This window comes from Hyperolius riggenbachi, chromosome 2, assembly GCF_040937935.1.
Source record: "Hyperolius riggenbachi isolate aHypRig1 chromosome 2, aHypRig1.pri, whole genome shotgun sequence".
NCBI classification, from domain to species: Eukaryota; Metazoa; Chordata; class Amphibia; order Anura; family Hyperoliidae; genus Hyperolius; species Hyperolius riggenbachi.
In genome coordinates, this window is record NC_090647.1 from 68,992,544 (window position 1) to 69,000,729 (window position 8,186).

Here is an 8,186-nt window from a genome sequence, read left to right on the forward strand (position 1 = left end):
TTTGTTCTAGCAGAAAAGCATTCAAACTGTTAAATACAGGACTTACTTTTTCAATAGAAAGCTCCCTGCAGTGAGATCCAAAAGAGGTGATAACATTATCTTGTGTTTACTAAATGGTAGCAAGAGAGGAATGTAAACATTGCTGAAACTCATTGTAAAGATTGCGGAGTAAAGATCAGAAACAGCTGTGCCCTTGCAGTCTCGATCTGATCCTCAGAAAATTCACTGGGTACATTACAATACATAAATACTGTGACTATGAATAAAATGCATTGGCAGCTTTTAGAGCAAATAAACTGTACTTTGGGAACTTGTAATTTCTAAATGAATAATAATACTTGTTCACAAAAGCGTATATAATAACTGTATGGGATATAAAAAGTAGGAAAACGCATTTTTATTGAATATTATGCCATAGTTCAATACTGCTTTAAAGGGACACTTAAGCCAAAAAATAAATAAATTCGTTTTACTCACCTGGGGCTTCTACCAGCCCCCTGCAGCCATCCTGTGCCCTCGTAGTCTCGATGGTATCCTCCCGTCAACACCGCCAGCTGCTTCCATTTTCAGCAACAGGCCCCACAGGCCTGGCCACGTGTCTGCTTCTACCCGTTCCTGTCCGCAATATCGCCCTCTATACTGCTATTGCAGACAGGAGCGCAAAGAAGCAGACACGTGGCCAGGCCTGTCGGGCCTGTCACCCAAAGTGAAAGTAGCTGCTGGCGGTGGACAGGAGGATCAGATCGAGACTGCAAGGGCACAGGATGGCTGCAGGGGGCTTGTAGAAGCCCAGGTGAGTAAAAGCATCCCTTTAACCATTTTTGTATTCACGTACAAATAAATATTTTTTTCTAGTCCTTGTATCCTCAGCTTTTGCTCAACTCTATTGTGGAAAAATATCCTAAATGCCTTTGCAAAGGCCAAGTATACTACATGTATTGCTTTTCCCAAGTTTTACATTTGCATTAACCACTTCATAAAAGCTGAGCATGTTGGTGAGGCTAGACCTATGCTTAGTAACACTTGTATGTTAACAGACTGCATTATACTTCTTCTGAAGACACAATGTGCTTTGTTTTCCTTTGTTATGATTTGATTAATTACACCTTTGGAAATGAAAAACACTAACATTTCTGCTGTGAGCTGTCAACAGTTACCAGGAGCCTCATTCAACTGAAACTAACATCAAGGACTACCAATAGTTTAACACTTACAATTGTTTGTTTACACAATTTTATTATAGTAAAAAAAAAGCGTGAAAAAGCTTCCCTACCAAACAAAAGCAAAATCACTTGTGAGAAGTAACTGTCTATTTTATTCATCCAGAGTAACCAAGCAGCTCAGGGTGACCCAAACTACTAAGAATGTATAGGGGGATAAAAGGAACCAAAAAGCCCTCCTACTAAAAAAGCAAAGCTTGGTGTAATTGCCTTCTTAAAACAGAAGGAAATTTGCAATAATTCAGTTATAAATGAACATTTGTGGTTACCCACAATGCACACCTACTAAATATGCAAATTATCCCTTTTTGCCCTTGTTAACTTAAAGCTATAGGCTTGCTATAAACCAGCGGATCTGGATGCTTGCTTGGCTTAACAAGGGCAAAAAGGGATAATTTGCATATTTAGTAGGTGTGCATTGTGGGTAACCACAAATGTTCATTTATAACTGAATTATTGCAAATTTCCTTCTGTTTTAAGAAGGCAATTACACCAAGCTTATTCATCCAGGGTATAGCTTATTTTATTATTATTTAGGCTGGAGCGGCATCAGCCCGCTGTTTCAAGCAGGAAAGCTCTTTTTCAAGCTATTCAGCCATAATAAAATCATCAGCAGCCTGTCAATATATACCCCCAAGCATCGCAATCAGCCAATGAATTCAAATTGTGATAGACCAATCACAAAGTGCCCAGAGTGGAGCGGACCTGATGGGGAACTTATGAGAAAGAGGGTGTGCCTACCTGTGGTCAGGTGCAAGGGGCGGAAAAGTATGCAGAGCAGCAAGAGTGTCATATCGCAGATAGGCAACAGACAGCCGCAAGGAGGGAGGGACATTTACATGACATGAATGGGCCAATGGATGCCGCGCTCAGCCGCCCACCAATCACAGCCGCGCTGAGTGTAAACACAGCAGTGAGCTGAATGCGTGGCTCCATCTGGCCAATAAGTGTGCGAAAAAGACACTCCACATTGACACATGATGCAGTGCACCAATGGACGCCGTTCACAGCCACCCCCAAAACCAGCATATCTGGATGGAAAAAAGCGGCGGCTGAAAGCACAGCCCCATATAGCCAGCCAATGTGCACAACGCTACCCGCAGTCACCATGACAACCAAATAAATAAGGCAAAAACAGCCAAAAATGGCAAGTGTCATAACATTATAAAATCTCACTGTATCTGCCTCAAACGTCCCCAACAGAAGGCCACCAGGAAGGCACCTGAAAAGATAAAAATGAAAAATCAAGTGTAAATAAAGGAGCACTCCACCTCAGGCACAAAGTAAAGTAGGTCACACAATGCATTATCACACATATTGTCTATACCTTAGAGCAGTGATGACTAATCTTGGCACTCCAGCTGTGACAAAACTACAAATCCCATCATGCCTCTCCCTCCCCGAGTTATGCTTACAGCTGTCAGAGTATTGCAATGCCTCATGGGATGTGTAGTTCCACCACAACTGGAGTGACAAGGTTAGCCATCACTGCCTTAGAGCATACAGACCAGAACATTGCATTGAAATCCAATTACATCCCCTCCCTTAGCAAACTACAGAAACTATATGCAAAAATGATATATAATAACCTAAATCATATTCGCGGTTAAGGCCAACCCTTCCCATGACATTCAACTTCTTTATCCATCAAGCCTCACGTCTTCGAAGTTCATTGAGTCTACTCAACCTTCCTCTCCAATTAGGGGGCACACCATCGATCACCTGAACCCTCATTTGGGATAGGTTATGTCTGGCCTCCGTGAAATGATTTGACACTGCCTGTGTAGTATCCCGACCACGTATGGCGGTTTTATGGCCTGACATCCTAACCTTAAGTGCCTGTGTTGTCATTCCCACATAGCCACGGCCGCAGGGGCTTTTGATAAGGTAAACGACGTAACTCGACTCACATGTGTAACGTTCTTTAACGGAAAACCAACCGCGTGCCAGATGACAGGTGAGTAAAAGAGCCCCCCTTGACTATGTGACTACATAAATGACAACACAGGCACGGAAAGGTACCTACCTTCCCACCAGCAGTGCATTCTTTAGGGGCGTGATGATGAAATACCTTATCACGTATTGTAGGGGTCTTCTTAAAGGACATCATTGGTGGATAGCGGAATTCGGGTACCCTAGGAAATGCATTCTGCAATAAATGCCAATGTTTGCGAATGGCCCTGCTGACCAATTCACTACCCGTACTGTATGTGGACACACATGGTATACGAAATTGTTTACGTTCACTACAACGACTCCGATGTCTTGGAACAAGGCTACTTTCAGGATAACCTCTCACCAAAAATGTATTTCGTAGTATGCCCCTCTGTGCTTCCAAATCAGCATTATCCACAACCACAACAATTCTTTCGACACGTGTGAAGTGGCTAGCAGGTATAGCATTTTTAACTGTGGGAGGGTGAAAACTGGTATAGTGTAATAGGAAATTCCTATCAGTTGGCTTTACATATAGTGTAGTATGGAGAGTCCCTGCCCGTTTAGTGACACATGTATCTAGGAATGTAACCTCATGCAGACTAGCGTGTACCGTAAGCTTAATCACAGGACACTTGAGATGTAATGAGGCAATAAAGTCCAAAAGGGTCGAATGTGGCCCCGCCCAGACACAAAAAATGAAATGTTGTCTATGTACCTCCACCAGCACTTAGCATACTGGTGGAATAGTGGGTGGGTGTACACAAAAGTTTCTTTGTACTGGCCCATAAAAAGACCCGCATAGGATGGGGCCACATTCAACCCCATCGCCGTACCGTGCTGTTGGACTGGAAAGGATCCCTGAAAAGAAAAGTAATTACATCTCAAAATCACATTAAGTAAATCCATAACAAACTTTCTTTGGGCCACGGACATATCTGAGAACTGCATGAGGTACCACTCAATGGCCTTCACACCCCCATCATGTGGGATGGAGGTGTAGAGGCTCTCGACATCAAGGGTAACCAAGATGACATCCTCATCAATTTCACATTTCACAGAAATCACATTGAATGCTAAATTGCAGGCCTAAAGTGCTTTAAAACATCTTGCATGGGTATACATCAATCAGGGAGGGTAATTAGAGTACTGCTTCACACTGACACACCAAATTCACTGTGTAACACACTGTAAACAGCTGTTTATGTTGCAACGGCCATGCTGGACTGGTGTGCACCATGGCGACAGTGCAAGCCATGGCGGCTTTCAAGCCTATATGGTCGCCGGACTGAGGTAGCTGAATGACAGAACAGTGACTGTCCAGCTGATCAAAGTTGGTCTGTCCACAATGAAGCAACGACCTTATTATCGTGGGTGTAGCCCCCCCCTCAACACACTCATATAGCTGGCGGTCATTGCTTCATTGTGATACGCAAGCCCCTTCACTGCGGCAAGGTAATGATCATGAAGGGGAATTGGCACATGTACATGCCTCTTGTTTTGTTGTTGCAGCTGCAGTGCAGCCAGAAAAATTAGGCAGGCATGTACACGCACCAGAAAAATTATTATAGCGACCACTGCTAGCAGCGGCCTTAAACATTCAGGAATCCACCTGGAGTCCTGGACCCTGTTGTTGGTGGTGGAGAAGGCAGTCAACCGGCCTGTGGGCAGAAATGCTGTGTGGGGACTGACTTAGTCTTGGGGCAGGCAGTCACACAGCGTGCAGGCAGAAATGCTGTCTGGGGACTGGCTTAGTCTTCGGGCAGGCCTGAGGGCGCTTTGCAGACCTGTATCCGTGGTCAGATGGACCCTTAACCCAAGGCTATGTTTCAGAGATGTCACCACTTGCCTTTCAACATCACGGTACAGTTTAGGTATCGCCTTTTTTGAGAAAAAATTGCGGCCTTTTATCTTCCACTGCGGTGTGTGGTTTTGCTTTTGTTTGCTGCTTTTCCTCAGGTGGTCATCCCATTGCAGTTTGTGCTTTGTAATCATGTGCCTTCGTAAGGTAGTTGTCCCTACGCGGGTCTTGGTCTTTCCACGGCTCAATTTTTGGTGGCAGAGAGTACAGATTGCATTGCTCTCATCTGACACACAAAACATTTTCCACACCGCTGAGCTCTGGGTGATGGCACAGGTATATGCAGTAATGGGTATTACAATGTGCACCTGTCACACACAGACAGGTAGCGGACAGGTACAGTGACACTGCGTGCGCTCAGCTCACGTAGGTAGGTGGGTGCACTGTGAACAACAGGTAGGTAGGTATATGCAGTAAGTAATGGGTATTACAATGTGCACCTGTCACACACAGACAGGTAGCGGACAGGTACAGTGACACTGCATGCGCTCAGCTCACGTAGGTAGGTGGGTGCACTGTGAACAACAGGTAGGTAGGTATATGCAGTAAGTAATTGGTATTACAATGTGCACTTGTCACACACAGACAGGTACCGGACAGGCACAGTGACACTGTGTGCGCTCACGTAGGTGGGTGGGTGTACAATGAACAACAGGTAGGTATATGCAGTGATGGGTAATGTTCACCTGTCACACACACAGGTAGTCACTGAATGTGCTGGGCCTGGCAGTGGCACACACAGTATGAATTATCAAGGCTGTCTATGCAACACAAGTGTCAGTGGGACACACAGAAAAAAAATAGAACAAGAACAAGATTAGCTCTCAAAAGAGCTGTTGTGGGGTGCTATTTTAGCAATAAGAATCAGCAAGGAGCAAGCTAAGAAGCCTACAAGAGCCTAACTAATCTTTCCCAATGAGAGAGTCTGCAGCAGCTGTCCCTTCTTTATTTACTGCAAGCACACGAGTGAGTAAAATGTCTGGCGATGCCTGCCTTTTATAAGAGGGGAAATGGCTCCAGGACGGAGTGTAGCCTGATTGGCTACAATGTGCCTGCTGACTGTGATGTAGAGGGTCAAATTTGACCCTAATGGTGCACTATGGGGGCGAACCGAACTTCCGGTAAAGTTCGCGGTTCTTCGTGATCGCGAATACCCGGACGTTTGCCTGGAACCGTTCGAACTGTTCAGGCCATCTCTACACTTCTAAAAGCTGAATTTTATTATTTTTTGTGGTGCCAGCCTATCTTTGTTTTTGGATTGAAGAGATCCTGTTGGTACTAGGATCTGAGGCTTGGGCACGCTGAAACTCCTCTCTTTGATTTGTGCTCCTCTACTCCATGTTTTACATTATTATTTAGTACTTATATAGCGCCAATATCTTCTGCAGCGCTGTACATAGTATATTGTCTTGTCACTTAACTGTCCCTCAACGGGCCTTACAATCTAATCCCTACCACAGTCATATGTCTTTGTATATATTGTGTAGTGTATCTATCTTAGTATAGTGCCAATTAACATATCTGTGTGTTTTTGGGGTGTGGGAGGAAACCGGAGTACTCAGAGGAAACCCATGCAGACACGGGGAGAACATACGAACTCCTTGCAGATAGTGCCCTGGCTGGGATTCAAACCAGGGACCCAGTGCTGTAAGGCAAGAGCGCTATCCATTACGCCACCGTGCTGCCCAGCACCTGCCGCACACCCGGCCACCCACTCACACACCCGCCCGGCTCCCTGGCCCCGTCCTCCTGTCTCTGTTAGGCTGGGTCCGTGCTGCGCACATGCGCAGTAGTAAAAAGCACGGACCTAGCTACACAGGGACAGCATGACGCAGGGACACGGGTTTTATTATAGAGAATGATGGTAAATTAGATTAAACAAGAGGATAGTGGATGTGCATGGGATGAATACATTCCCTTTGTTTAATCATTAAGGAAATTTTATCACGAAGAGAAATCAGTTGGCCAATTAACCATTTCAGCCCGCGGGGATTTTTAACCTTATGCATCAGAGCAATTTGCACCTCCCATTCATTCGCTAATAACTTTCTCACTACTTATCACACTGAAATGATCTATATCTTGTTTTTTCTGCCACTAATTAGGCTTTTTTTGGGTGGTACATTTTGCTAAGAATTATATTTTTATAAATGCATTTTAACAGGATTAATAAGAAAAAATGGAAAAAATTCATTATTTCTCAGTTTCTGTCCATTATAGCTTTAAAGCGGAAATTGATTTTGTTTTTTTTTTCACAACGTGTCATTTTTCGCTAACTTGTGACAAAAAAATAAATCTTCTATGAACTCACCATACTCCTAACGGAATACCTTGGGGTGTCTTCTTTCTAAAATGGGGTCATTTGTGGGGTCCCTATACTGCCCTGGCATTTTAGGGGCCCTAAACCGTAAGGAGTAATCTTGAAACCAAATGTTGCAAAATGACCTGTGAAATCCTAAAGGTACTCATTGGACTTTGGGCCCCTTAGCGCACTTAGGGTGGAAAAAAGTGCCACACATGTGGTACCGCTGTACTCAGGAGAAGTAGTATAATGTGTTTTGTGGTGTATTTTTACACATACCCATGCTGGGTGGGAGAAATATCTCTGTAAATGACAATTTTTTTATTTTTTTTTACACACAATTGTCCATTTACAGAGAGATTTCCCCCACCCAGCATGGGTATGTGTAAAAATACACCCCAAAACACATTATACTCCTTCTTCTGAGTACGGCGATACCACATGTGTGACACTTTTTTGCAACCTAGGTGCGCTAAGGGGCCTAACGTCCTATTCACAGGTCATATTGAGGCATTTGAATTCTAGACTACGCCTCACGGTTTAGGGCCCCTAAAATGCCAGGGCAGTATAGGAACCCCACAAATGACCCCATTTTAGAAAGAAGACATCCCAAGGTATTCTGTTAGGAGTATGGTGAGTTCATAGAAGATTTTATTTTTTGTCACAAGTAAGTGGAAATTGATTTTAATTGTTTTTTTTCACAAAGTGTCATTTTCCGCTAACTTGTGACAAAAAAATTAATCTTCTATGAACTCACCATACTCCTAACGGAATACCTTTGGGTGTCTTCTTTATAAAATGGGGTCATTTTAGGGGCCCTAAACCGTGAGGATTAGTCTTGAAACCAAATGTCGCAAAATGACCTGTG